This window comes from Anabrus simplex, chromosome 11 (assembly GCF_040414725.1).
Source record: "Anabrus simplex isolate iqAnaSimp1 chromosome 11, ASM4041472v1, whole genome shotgun sequence".
Classification (NCBI taxonomy): domain Eukaryota; kingdom Metazoa; phylum Arthropoda; class Insecta; order Orthoptera; family Tettigoniidae; genus Anabrus; species Anabrus simplex.
In genome coordinates this window covers 66,090,428-66,105,430 of record NC_090275.1, presented here as the reverse complement: position 1 = coordinate 66,105,430, position 15,003 = coordinate 66,090,428, and the positions used below count along the sequence as shown (strand labels likewise).

The window sequence follows — 15,003 nt, the reverse complement described above, 5'->3', positions numbered from 1 at the left end:
TTATAGAAAATGAGCTGTCTGTGAAAAAGTTCTTTGTTTTTTCAATATATACTTTTTTATCCATGATAACTGTTGCATTGCCTTTGTCAGCTTTGGTTACGATGAGTTCGTTGTCTTTAATTTTCTTCTTGAGGGCGTATATGCGCTTTTGTTCAGCTGAACATGAACATGAATGTTTTATACAATACTTCACACATCAACAAGACCAGCAGTTTTTTAAAATCAGTAGTTTATAGGATCAAATGTACCACCTGTAAAAAAACCTACATCGGGCAAACCGGGAGAAACTTCATTATCAGATACCACGAGCACACTAACGCAATAAAATACAACAAGTTTTCAGCCATCGGCCAACACATGCAAGATTATAACCATAATTTCACCAATATTGAACAAGACATGGACATCCTCGTATTAGCAAACAAGGGCCCTTTACTGAACATAATGGAAAATTACTACATACACCTAGACCAATACTTTAATGCCAGTCACAATCTCAATGAAATCTCAGAGAAACCCAACATACTCTTCGATCTATTTATCACTTTCCTCAGAAACAATAATGCAGCCAACCTAAACTCAATCCTAAATTTAATCAAAGGTACTTTTCCAAGACAATTACACTTTCTCCCGCACCCTTCAGCCCCACCTTAAGCCCTCTTCCTAAGCCATATTTCATTTCAATACAAGAACTTACTGATTTCCATGATTATAATTTTTACAACACCCCATTTATACTTTATTCTTTGTTAAAAACCTCTTAGTATGTATATTCCTTGTATTATTAACTATTACCATAACATCTCATTTCACTTGTTATTCTTTAAAATAATATTGTCTTAGGATTTCGCCACAAATGATCTTTGCTCCAATACGGCTGATGATGACCCCTAGATGGGTCGAAACTAGTACCGTATAATTTTGTAATTTTGTGAATATATTGTATTGAAAAGGTTGAAACATTTACGTTATTATTATTATTATTATTACTTATATATTATTCTCAGTTCAATACGGACCAAAAACATGAAATTCATAACCATCAATAAAATGTTTTATATAGGAAGAACTGGGCGAACCTTAAATCAAAGATATCAAGAACATTTCAAGGCAATAAAGTACAACAGATATTTAACTTTTGCGGAACACATTTACAATAATAACCACAGCTTTTTAGGGATAGAAAAGGACACGAAATTAATTATTAAGCGTAATTATGGATTTAAATTAAATACACGTGAAAACATTGAGATATTTTTGGCGCAGATAAGGGATCGAGATAAAATTTTAAATGAAACAGTTGCAAGCAACATATTGTTTACAATCTTGAGTTGACATAACATCAGTTGCTTCCAACGCAACCTTGAGGTGACGTAACATTTGCTTGCAGCGCGGTTCCGTACTTAAAGCTGAACGTTTGTCAGTACTCGACCAACAGCCTGAGCACAAAGAAAAGCCAGCCCTTCCTATGGTATGTCCATACCTTTCACAACAACATTGTAAGTTTATACGTATTATTTTCATACTTTTACACTTGTTTGTTTTTTTTAATTTATTTTACAGTTGATGTCAAAAGGGCTACATTTTAAACTCATTTAACCAATTTTGATGACACACTCATGTGGAATTAAATTTAAATTTTAACACTGATGATGGACCTTAGTGTCTGAAAATCGGTTGTTTTGAAAAATGTGTGCTGATACGACTGTATAAAATTAATAATAATAATAAAATCAAGGGAAGCCATGGAAGCTCCAGTAAAGCAGATCCGGGAGCAAGCCCAAGATGAAAAAATGGATACAGAAGTCCCAATTGGACAGGCTGTCACAGACTCAAAACAAGAAATGGCAACAGAAGCTCCAGTAGAGCAGACTGCTACCACAAGCAAACCAGGAACGTCCATAGTGACAGAAATGAAGATATCTGCATAAAAAATCAACAGATTTCATATCAACGGACCACCTTGCAATAGTGCATATTATAAAGAAGGGAAGAGAGCGAGGAAGGAAGCCAAAATAGCGGCTGAACTTGGACGGAGAACAAGCCAAGGAACAGGGATCGGCGAAAGGCTATCCCTCCGACTAAGCCCAAAAGACGAAGGTCGGGGGATAGCCATCAACTTTGGCTACAAAACCACCTGCCAAGAAACAGAAAGAAGAGAAGGTCCTGTCCTTTTCGGAAAGACTAACTTCAATCAAGGTAACAATAATACGTAAAACCTTCCCAGACGGGAAACTGAAGGAGGAAGGCGAGAAGGTACTTTCATCTGCTCTGATAGGGCAAATGAAACTGCTGACGGACGCATGTCTTCCAGGCTTCCTCGAGTCTCCATTGCTGGAAAGTGGAGCAATGGTACTGATCTGTGCAAATCCAGAAAGTAAAAGGTGTCTGGAACAGACAGTGGCCAATTGCAACCCTTGGAAAGAAGAGAATTTGGAGGTGGCAGAAGCCAAGAAGGTGCTGAATACTACAAAGGCCATCACCAAGTTTCCTCCTCCATTTGACAAGATGAAGGTTGACGATGTGCTTGTCAGGATAAATCAGCATGACACCAAACTTCTGACAAAACAACTTCTTTTTTTTTTTTTTGCTAGGGGCTTTACGTCGCGCCGACACAGATAGGTCTTATGGCGACGATGGGATAGGAAAGGCCTAGGAGTTGGAAGGAAGCGGCCATGGCCTTAATTAAGGTACAGCCCCAGCATTTGCCTGGTGTGAAAATGGGAAACCACGGAAAACCATTTTCAGGGCTGCCGATAGTGGGATTCGAACCTACTATCTCCCGGATGCAAGCTCACAGCCGAGCGCCTCTACGCGCATGGCCAACTCGCCCGGTAAAAAAAAAAAAAAAAAAAAAAAAAAAACAACTTCTGATGACACAGGAAGGACAATTGTTTTGGCTCTTAATGAAAGATTTTGAAGAGCTCAAGAAGAGAGGCCTTGAGGCCAAGCTTGGACTTGGGCAGATAAAATTTCAAGTAATTAATGGAAAACAAAGAGCTATGGGTAGTTAAGGGCAGAGTAGCAGGACTGGTGGAATCTGGAGGTAAGCTAATGTACGATACCACATCGAATATGCCTAGAACATGTTTATCTGTGAGCAGAAAACTAAAATGCCTTCTGATGCAGGAACATTGTTCAAAGGACTTAGTGGCGGCCAAGGTAAAACTTGGCAATTGGGAAGGTCCCAGAGAAATAACCATAGGCTCTGCATACCTCCCATATGACTGAACTAATCTGCCCACATCAGAAGAAATTGAGAACCTAATTTGCAAGGCAAAGAGGAAAGGCAAACACCTAGTCCTTGGAGCAGATGCAAATTCACACTGCACGGCATGGGGCAGCACGAACTGCAATGCAAGAGGTGAGTCTTTACTAGAGTTTATTAATGGAACTGAATTAACGATACTAAACCTAGGAAACAAGCCTACATTTATAAATAAAAATCGTAGGGAGGTAATAGACATTACACTAAGCACTATGCACATTGCAAACTTTATTAAAGACTGGAAGGTGCTGGAGGAACCATCATTGGCAGACCACCAGCACATCCAATTTTTTTTCTATTTGTTTTACGTCGCACCGACACAGATAGATCTTATTGCGACGATGGGATAGGAAAGGCCTAGGAAGTGGAAGGAAGCGGCCGTGGCCTTAAGGTACAGCCCCGGCATTTGCCTGGTGTGAAAATGGGAAACCACGGAAAATCATCTTCAGGGCTGCCGACAGTGGGGCTCGAACCCACTATCTCCTGATTACTGGATACTGGCCGCACTTAAGCGACTGCAGCTATAGAGTCTTTCCTTTTATGACGATTGCAGCTATAGAGCTGGGTGCACATCCAATTTGCAATAGATGCGAGACTATGTGGGATTGAGATGTACGGAGACCCAAAAAGAACTAACTGGGATAGATACAGAGAAGTTCGGAAGGCTGTACAAAAATTCAAAAAACCTAACCTGGAATCCACATATAGAAAGGAACATAACCCGGGCCAAGAACTTGCTGTATGCATGAAAAGAGCCGTTGGGAAGGCATGGGGCCTAAGACCATCAATGGTAATGTGGATATACACAATGATCATTAGACCATTGATGGCCTATGCTGCAATCATCTGGTGGCAGAAAGTAAGTCAAGGAAAAGTCAGCAGTAGATTGGATAGTCTACAGAAAATGGCATGTATAGCCGTAACTGGGGCTATGAGAACTACACCGACAGAAGCCCTGAATTACTAGACCTCCCATCACTAAGCAATTTCATAAAAGGACAGGCTAGAATGAGTTCATATAGATTGGCACAACCAGAGTGCTGGAATGCACAAAGACCCAATCTAGGACACTGTAAAATTAACAGAGTAATAACAGAGGAAGTTCTACAAGTCTTCTGATCATATGATACCAAAGTATATATTTGAAAAACCATCTGAGACCCAGATAATAAAAAAAGAAGACTAGGATATCAACAAATGGAATACTGAAAAAGAAGACATAGTGTGGTGGACTGATGGCTCAAAGACTTGTGGATGGCACAGGAGGATGGATCAACGGGGGAAGACCTGAGAGATCAATTCAGATGAGCCTGGGCAGACACACTACAGTCTTTCAAGCTGAAACAATAGCTATCACAACATGTCTTGAAGAAAATCTGAAAATGAACTATAGGAATAAGAACATTTTCATGGCCAAGTGGCCATTAAGGCACTAGAGGCAGTCCAGATAATTTCCAGAATTGTCTGGTATTGCCATTCACTTCTCCTGAAGCTCTCAAAGTACAACATTATCAAAATATGGGTACCAGGGCATGCAGGTATAGAAGAAAATGAAAAGGCAGATAAACTGGCCAGGAGAGGGGCAGAAACACATTTTGTAGGCCCAGAACCTGTATGCGGGATTTCCTATGGACTAGCCCAATACTACATACGAAAATGGGCACAAAAGCAACAAATGGAAGATGCAGGCTTGCAAAGGAACTGATAAAAGGACCAAACAAGAAGCATACTAAAGAACTGTTGAAACTCACCAGAGAAAATATAAGATGGGTAGTAGGACTGTTGACAGGACACTGCCATCTGAAAAAACACCTACCTAGAATAGGAGTAATAAGAGACAACATGTGTAGGAAATGCAATGAAGCAGAGGAATCAGCTGAACACATACTTTTCGAATGTGAGGGAGGTGCTGGGTAGAATCAGACTCTCCACTCTAGGACTACCAGGTGAAGAGAGAGAGAGAAAATCCAATAAGAACAACCTGCAGCTTTGTGAAGGGAGCAGGTGTTTCTAGGTGGGAATGAAGGAAAGACATGATAGCAAAAGATCTTAGAGGTCGATGCTAATTAGGAACTAATATTTAGAGGCCCCATGAAGAAGAAGAAGAGGAGGAGGAGTTACACAAATGCAACCAACTTGCTGAGGTAGATGGTGAAAAACTTTGTGAGATGACAACTAATAGAAACTTGCAAATTTTATTGCAGACCAAAGAAACTCTAGAAAAAATAAACATATCATTTATAAACAGGACAATCACTGTTTTTCTTGTTATTTCACTATTTTGAATGTAACGGGTGTTACAGGAATATTAAAGGGTGTTACAAAGTTGACAAAACATTATAACTGATCACAAGTGGCAAAATGTTTTTTATCATATTAAAGGAGATAATATATAGACAAATTAAAGTGAGATTGATTGTTTAAATTCTGAGTAAATTAAGCATTACAGCTCAGGAACAAATTTAACGACTTCTTAAAAATTATTCTGAACCTCCTTGTATTTTCATAGTTATTTATTATTAAATGCACATTAAAATCATATTTATAATTAGAGGGAAACCTGAGACAAAATCTATCACTAATATTACATATATACATTTATTGAACATAACAGGCGACTTCGCCCCTATACATGTTCACATGCAGAGTATAATAAATAATAATAATAATAATAATAATAATACTAATAATAATAATAATAATAATAATAATAATAAAATAATAATAATGATAAGGATAATAATAATAAGAATAATATAGTATTCTCTTCTAGCAGTCATTAGCTGTAGCAGTCACTCACTCAATGTTCAAACATGCTCATCCAGTGTCCTTATTGTGCTCTGTACTTGCGTCACATTATTGTTCCTGACCTACACCTAATCAATAAATCAAACAACAACACTCAGCATTTCAGCACTTGCATTCCAGCCAACTTTAAAACAAACAGACCATCCAATCCCGTATCATTACCCAACTCTGAGATGCTCTCCTCTCCTGCCACGTCTCTCCTCCTCTTCTTTTCTTTCTTCTTCCCATCTTGCATTGTCATCTCACCACCCTGAACCCTCTCGTTTTCGTCCATCTCCTTTAGCTTCATCACTGAATGTACTCTAACCCATCGCCCGTTTGTCACCTCCAACCTCAGACCTCTTATTCGGGCCTTTAGCCCCTGGTTCCTCGCTCTCCATAGGTGCCTATTCAAGATCCTCATATTTTCACTTCCTTCTCTTCCCATGTCTCTTTTCATCCTTATTTTTTGTCCCTGTAAATTCTTACTGTTACCTAACACAATTTCTGCCATTAGGGTAGATAAAAATTTTACCCTAATTGGCCTCCGACCTTTAGTTTTACCAATTCTCTCTACATCGTCTATGTCAATACTACTGAAATTCATTGTATCACGTATAACTTCGATCATCTTGTCTATCAGTTCCATCTTGTACTCCCTCACATCTTCCTCAACTCCATATATAAATATGGCTTTCTTCCATCTCTCCTGCTTGTACTCCTCCCCTTCTTTCTTCATCCTCATCATCTCATCTTTCAAATATTTCACTTCCCCTCTCAATAACTCGATTTCTTTCTCATTATTATCAACTCTTCTGCTTGATTCCTCCGTCCTCGTTTCCAGCCATTTCTTCATGTTGCCTATCTCCTTTCTCTGCTCCTCCATCATGTCCTTTATTTCCTGGACTTTCTCCCACTGGCATTTCTCTTGCATGACTTCACTCACAACCACCCTGAGTGCGGCCAAATCCTCTGTATTATATTTTCCACTGGTATTTGGGCCTGGGTTTAATTCCACCCCCCCAATAACCAGTAGCACCGCTATCACTGCCACTACCAGCACCGCTTCACCCATTTTTAATCCGTCATTACTTATCACCAATCCATTCTTGTTCTCCTTCTTCCGCTTTGCCTGCCATTTGCCAATAGCGGCCCGGTACTGCTCGATGCCAACCATGTTCACCGCACGCACTACTCTACACGACCTCTCTCCTCGACCGCTCGAGCTAGACTGATTCACTAATATTTTTACGAATTCTACTTTTTTCATAATTTTGAAACCTCAAAAACTGAATCTAAACTTTAATAATATTGATTTTAAAAATTTGCTCATCGCTACATATGGCCATTTATAATATGTACTATTCATGTAGTTAAATATACCACTATTTTTGGATAGTTTACAAACAATATGCCAAGGCTGCGCTTTCATGGAATCCATGATCAAGTTAAATGAAGAATGTGTTATTCCAATAGGGTGATACAATTTCAGCAGGATCTCTCCACAAATCAGAGCTACAACATTCAGGTTTGATTTGCTCAACAGGTGCACATTCTTAGGATTCTGTGTCAGACATGTGGCATCCTGTCTCGGACAATGAGGTACTTTCCTACCGCCTGGTGGTCCCCATGTATCACCAGACAGAGAATGTAATGAGACTGCACACAACAGTCTTTTTCAGTGCTACCAATAATGCAAACAAAATATACCTTCAGATATAACAGAGATAATAAAAATCTGAAAACAGAAAACAACAGTCCTTCGAGAGAATCTCAACATCATTTATGTTGAAGGTTGCTGAAATCAAAGGACTTAAATCATTAATTAATGGCCAATGCACATTTTTGATAGCTTGATTTCTGCTCCAGTTAAGAACTATGATATATCGAGTTTGCCACATGGGGAAACTTTTCAAATGAAATAATTTCTCAACCTACACAGGAGCTTAAAAAATTACAGAATAAAATGGAGAAATTGGTTTCTTCTCCACTATTACAGGCTGACCAGAAATTTAAAGTAATAAACAGAGTTATATTCCCATCTCTCATATATACCCATTTCGAACTATCAAGCCAGAGAAGATTCCGAAAAAGTTCCTTGCTGTTACAGACATACTATACGAAGTGCTCTTAAGGAAATTCTTCAAATACCTGCAGACATTCCTAACGGAATGGTCTACACTAAGAAAAAATATAAGGGGTTGGGACCCTTCTGCGCCACTTGGGAAGCTCATCTTCAGCACATAAACATCTGTAAGGTACTATTAAGCTCAGGTGACGAATACATCCGTGCTACAAGAAATCTGAAAGAAGAAATAACTCTCTCACTACAATCCCTCAATGTCCCTCCATCTGACAATTTGCTGCATCCATGCCTAGAAATAACAGATGCCAGGAAAGTGAGAAGAGTACAGAGAGAAAGGGCATTCAGTGAGTGGTGTAACTTGCAGCAGAAAAGAAGAGGTGTATGTTTGTACAATGAATATACTCCTGCCTACTCCTGGATTCGAGACCATCAAGGCTTATCATGTAGTGAATGGCGTGAAGCAATTAAAATGACAGCAAACATTTCAGCAGTTAGATTGGTACCAAGAAGATCTCAGAACGATTGAAACTCTTGCGCATATTCTGGGATCTTGTCCACATGGCGAACTTTTAAGGAATACGCATCATCGTAACATCCACTCGTTAATTGCGACAACGCTAAAAGACCATGGTTTCCAGGTATTTGAAGAGGTTCATGGCTTAGCGGACAATGGAAGCCACAGAAGGATTGACATCACTGCTTTCAAGAATAAGAAGAGAGGTTACATCATCGACCCCAAATTTGCTTTGAAAGCCATAAGTCGCAGCCCTCAGATGTTAACCTAGAGAAGAGGAATATTTACTTACCAACAATTCCTTACTATAGGGAGAAATACCAGATAGAGGAAATCGACATAGTAGGTCTGATGATTGAAGCAAGGGGAACGATTCCCGCTTTTGCCGCTAATTTCTGGAAACTGATGTCTCTGCCAGTTACAACATTACGGGAGATTGCCATCATAGCCTTAAGGGGCTCACTGATAATTCTAAGAAATCACTGTTACAATTAGGTTACCTTCAACATTTCTCAAGTACAGTGTATCTATTTCTCTTCTAAAAATAAATGTAAAAGTATACTTTGTCACAAGGCAGCCTCTGTATGAGAGGAAGTATTTCATAAAATAAATGTCTAAGTTTGAAAGGAACACAAAAGCAGGGTGACTACAGATCCTGTTTTTCCCAGACACGTCCTATTTTACCAGACAAAAATGTCCAGCTAGATTTTTGGACATTTCAATGGATTAAAAAAAAAAAAAAAAGGGATTGGGAGCAAATTTTTTAATTTAAAACACGAGCATTATCAACATAGTCACACACCACAGTAAAGAGTATGCAATTACAGATCAATCTTTGGTCATGGTGTGACACTGCTTTTAGTCTCTGATCAGTCACATTCTTGTTATTTAAAGTATAGCCTATCTTCATAAGAAAACATATACAAATTGATATAAAATGTTTTCACCAGTAGGCCTATTCAAATTTTATTAAAAAACTGGAGTCTTTTAAAAAATAATTGGAAACAAATACAACATACGTACTCACAGTGATGTTTGGTAAAATTATTAGAAAATATTAGTACTACTGACAATAGCAGAATTCTACTTTTATAACCCCAACCACAATACAAATGTGAAAAAACTAATTTAGTTAACCTCCAATGTACAAAAGAGAAACAATTGAAGCACTGAAAAAAAAAAAAATGTAAACAAGTGTCCAATACGGTCCCAAACATTTACTGTTCATAAATATTTGACATGTAGTAAAAAAAAGTTTGTTAAGGAAACAGGTTCTTCAAGATAGAACTCTTTGGCAATGAAAGGAAGATTTAATGAGATTCTAATGACAAAATGTGTTATAGTGGGTGGTTAGCTCTAAGCCTGCTGCCTGTGCCCCAGGAATTAACCTGGTACTCATTTCTGATGTAGACCAAGTGAACCACCGAGCCATGTGCCGTTCAAGAAGTGGAAATACCGTTTCTTAAAATTTTCAACTTTCTGATGGGGAATCAAACCTATGTCCTTCAGGGTGAACTGGGGATGCCTTTTACCACCTCGGCCAGGTAGCCCCTCATGCAAAAAGAGAGGAGAAATAATGAAAATGGTACAGGCAAAATTGGTTCTGCAATCGAAATGATCAAATTATAACACTCACTGAAGAGTGAACTTTATCGCTCGAGTGATCAACCCGTCATTATGATTGCACGAATACTGTAGTCACCTTTGCAACCCACTTTAACAACCACTGTTTATTACCGTATTATTATTATTATTACTATTATTATTACTATTATTATTACTATTATTATTACTTTTCAACAATCTTGATATGGTATACTGTGTCATGTTTGGCAACACACAAATTGGGAAGTAATAAAAAAACTTAATATACAAGTGCTGTTTTGCTTGCTCTCTATTTCAATGAATCGACCTAATTCAAGAAGGAATATAATATATTTCTTTCTTTTCTGTTTATAATAAAGCCTTGACAAATTGCTCAAAAGTGATTTGTACTTCTAACTGGTAAGAGATTAAAAGAGTTATGCTTATGTCTTTTCTGGCCTAGAAACTACAAAAACAAATAATTATTGTAAAATCACACTTTTAGGAGCAACTGAGTAAGGAATTGAAGAACACATGAAAAATAGGTAGATTAATGTGTTTCCTATAAATAGAACTAAATGTATCTACTGAAAACATACAACTTCTCTTGAAATTGTGTCATGGGTTCTCAGATGGCATATCCAACTCATACCTGTACTGTCTGGTCTTCAGGGCAATCTGCTTTTGACTAGCTTCTTACACATCACCATGTCCCATACAAATTTTGCCATGTTTTAAAGTCTTTTTCAGAACATTACATAGATTCTTATGTATACAAAGCTATTTGTTGCCTTGTAGAAAGGGTGACTGATTCAGAATGAAGGCAATATATGTTACTCAAAACAAAAATCAAAGAGGATTTGTAAGTAAACCTGGAACTTTTTAAATTTAATTGCATCAATAATGGATGGATGTTTGAAGAAAGCAAAATTGGAAAGCTTACAGTAGTGATGTTAGATGAATCGCAAGCATTTGACAATGCAAGTCACAACCATCTAGATAAGTGTCGATGTTCAATCTCTAGTTATATGCCTTTGTGAACTTTCTAAGAACTTAGCGAGAAGTAATTCTCCCAGGATCCACGTAAACAATCAAGTATCTACACCTATTAACCTTAGTAAAGGAGTTTTCCAGTGACTACCTTTATCCCCAATCCTGTTCAATTTGTCAATAGATTTTATTCTAAAGGAATAATGGTCAGAGTTAAATCTTTAATAAATATGGTATCACCTGAAATGGACAATATAACCATTGCAGATTTGCTGATGACAGTCATTTCTAAATCGCTCTAAGATGCTCAAGAATTGGTGGGGATAAGGTTGCATGCAGTTGGCCTAGAATTAAATACTGTCAAGTCATCTGTGATCAATATTAATAAAGGTAGACTCATATAGAAGGACCTAATACTAGAGGAATTAAACCTAACGAAACCATAAAATATCTGGGAGTTACTTTTAGTGATGAAATAAAATTTAGTCAGGGTAAAATAATGATGGAACTTTGTAATGACATGGAGGTTTTGGTGTCTTCTCCAATGTTACGACCTGATCAGAAAATATAGTCAATCAATCAATCAATCAATCAATCAATCAATCAATCAATCAATCAATCAATCAATCAATCAATCAATCAATCAATCAATCAATCAATCAATCTTTATGCCCAAACCTTGTTTATTCCCTGCAATTGGCACCATTACATGAACTGTCACAACTGTTCTTGGAGGACGTTGATAAATAAATTTGGAGCTCTGTCAAAGAAATGTTATTTTTGCCTGATGACATTGTAACAAGAATTCGAGTTACATGGGAAGCCTTTCTACAACACTAACATACATATCTCCTTATTTAAACCAAATAGTCCATGTATCAATGCCCTATGTCCACTTCAGGAAGAACTCCAAGCTTTGTGTAAACATTTTAGTCTTCCTTAACCAGAAGTGTCAACAACATCGGTTAGGAAACTTCGTAAAGATCTAAGAACTCACGAATTTGAAACTTGGAAAACATTACCTGGACAAGATCCCCATCAATGGCATCATGTGGCCTCATTCCATATGAACACTGCAAAGAGGTTTGGAACTGAACCCAGGCTTTTAACATGCAATCTACTGATTAGAAATTGTATACCACCACTTCTCCTACCCAGCCCGCCAACATTCTAATGGCGAAATTTTTTTCCACCATCAGGACTCAAACTAGCCAACTACAGGACCAGACAGCAAAGACTTTATGCCTTAATGATCATGGTCACTAGCAGGCTCAAAAGGATGAGTGATGAAAGAATGCCAAAACAGACAATGGTAAAGCAAATGAAGGGGAAGAGATGCTGAGGACAACCATGACTGAGATGGATGAACTTCATCCAAAACAGCATGCGACAATAAAACCTGGACTGGACCATGGGCGCCCATATGACAGTTTGTAGGGGAGGGGGGCAGACCTGGGGGTACATAGTATTTTTAATATTTTGGAAGATAAATGGCGACTTTTATTCTGTGGTAGAATAACCCACGGTATCCCCTGCCTGTTGGTGGAGGACGGTACTACCGCTTCTACGTAATACTGACTTTTAAATCATTTTCTTGAAAGGAAAACAGCTGACTACACTAGAATTTTGCGTTTCCCTGAAAGCTAGGAGGGAGTGGGGCGGCAGCCCCACCTTGCCCCCGGGTATGGGAGAGTGGAGGAATGATACAAGAAAATGGAGAGGAACCATGCTTGCCCCAGAAATGGAAAATGGGAACTACTATTAATACTACCAGGCCTAGTAATAATATGCAATACAAATCAAAAATATAGTACCGGTAGATTATTAGATACTATTTGGCCTTAAAGTATGAGTCCAAAGCTGAAGAAGTGGAAAGGAACAAACGAAGTAACAAATTAACATGACATGTTGCACAAAACATTGAAATTCAACAAAAGAATGAAGAGGTTTCATTTTAGTGGTAGGTCTTCACAATAGTACTCTTTTGTAGAATGAAACATTTTATTTCACCATGATCATGTATACACACACATAGCCATTTATTAATTTTGATTTGCCATGTCATGTAGAAGATCTTGTGAGCAAGCTTTCTGTGCAAAGCAGGGTCTTGGCTATATTTGATTCAAAGCAAGGAGAGAAAAAGAGGGTGAAAGAAATGTTACATTCCATAGAATGTTGAAAAAAAAATTATGGACCAATGAGCTCAATAAATTCACAACCCATGCAGACCCTAATGCCTAATGCACCAAATTCACTAGTAGTAGCTTTTTTTTGAAACTGTCAGTGAAAGCATTTGGAAACTTGGTTAGCTAACCTTAATGGAAAAACAACTGATCAGCTGGAACTTCTCGCTCTTTGATAGGTCAGCAACACACCCGCAAGCATTGATACAGAGGAAAAACCAGGGGAAAAAAAAAACCCGTGACCATACCCTTACAACTATACCTTTAATAAATAGCCTACAGGAGGACCTTTACGTTTAATATACTGGCTGGTTAAATGGAAGGATTCCATAGTTTTCTTTTAAAGAAATCATGTAGGCCCATTGATGTAATCATAATCATTAGTTCTCACAGATTTCTTCTTCATAGAGAACTAATCCATTAACCATAATGTTATCTTTCTGAATACTAAAGGAATTAACAGTAGATTTCTTGTGTAATGAGCAAACAAGAGATAAGATTGTATTAAATCTCCTAACAGCAAAGACAACATTTAGAATTTTCGGAATAGGAAAATATGCATCCCAGATAACTTATGAATTAACATTGAAAACAAATTTATTATGTAAAAAGGCAGTACCTACTTTTATTTGGAAGTTTTAATTAAAGTACAGCCGAGCATATGGGCCTATTCACCACAAGAATAATAGCCATACTAGCAAGAGTTGAGCAATTATCACAACTCCAACAAATTATACTTCTTCAAAATTCAGAATGAACGAAAAGATGCCTTATGCTGCAATGTGTGGATGTATATCGGTATGATAAACAACACTCTCTAACCTATATATATGCTAATATACATGCTGGCATGTTCCACGCTATTATTTACGTTATTTTTGACAGTGACCTGGAAGCGACAACAAAATAGGAGATAGAATACACTACGTACATTACGATTTGTCCTTATATTTAACACACTAGAAGATACTAGAAGAGTAAAAGTAATAAATACGGTGACATTTGTTACGGAACCAAGTTTTCAGTGACAATTCAGTACGTACCTTATTCCAGACACGTCCTTAACAAAAGCATACACTAGGTGGAATAGGTAAACTGAATCTACGGCGAATCACTGGATCACTCAAGAGTTCTGCTTCTTTCAACATTAAAACATGTGCTTACTTTTGATTGAATAATGCTCCAACAACCTCAACATTGCGACCTGTCCAAACGTAAGGCTGTGTGGCGGTGCCTGATTGGATATGAGAATACACTACGTCAAATGCTATTGGCCGGCACCACGATGTATGTGGTGTCCGGTGGTGTCTAGAAGGAATCGGAAGTAATATTTTGCTTCATGTGATGGTAAATACGAGAATGGCCCGCGCGCGTGTCAAATATTAAATATCAATGATAGTGAGATGATATGCCATCCGAAGGAAAAACAAATGACATTTTTGTTATTTAAAGACAGTTTCACAGTTGAATTTTTGATACCGTACACTTTATAGCATAGTTTTGAGGTTAGGAATGTGTAAATTTGACCCTTACCCCCAAATCAATATTTTTTTTTTTTTAAAGTGGCTAAGCATATTATCACTTTAGAAAT

At 37.8% G+C, this 15,003-nt stretch overlaps 1 protein-coding gene across 2 annotated transcripts in view; it reads right to left on the bottom strand.

The window, feature by feature from the left end:
* Grp170 (Grp170 co-chaperone) overlaps window positions 1–14,657 on the bottom strand; it is a 189,840-nt gene extending 175,183 nt beyond the window's left edge. For both annotated transcript variants that reach the window (XM_067155379.2, XM_067155378.2), the window contains exon 1: window positions 14,456–14,657. The gene's annotated coding sequence lies outside the window, so the exon portion shown is untranslated. The remainder of the gene's footprint in view (window positions 1–14,455) is intronic.
* Between the last annotated feature and the right edge of the window lie 346 nt (window positions 14,658–15,003).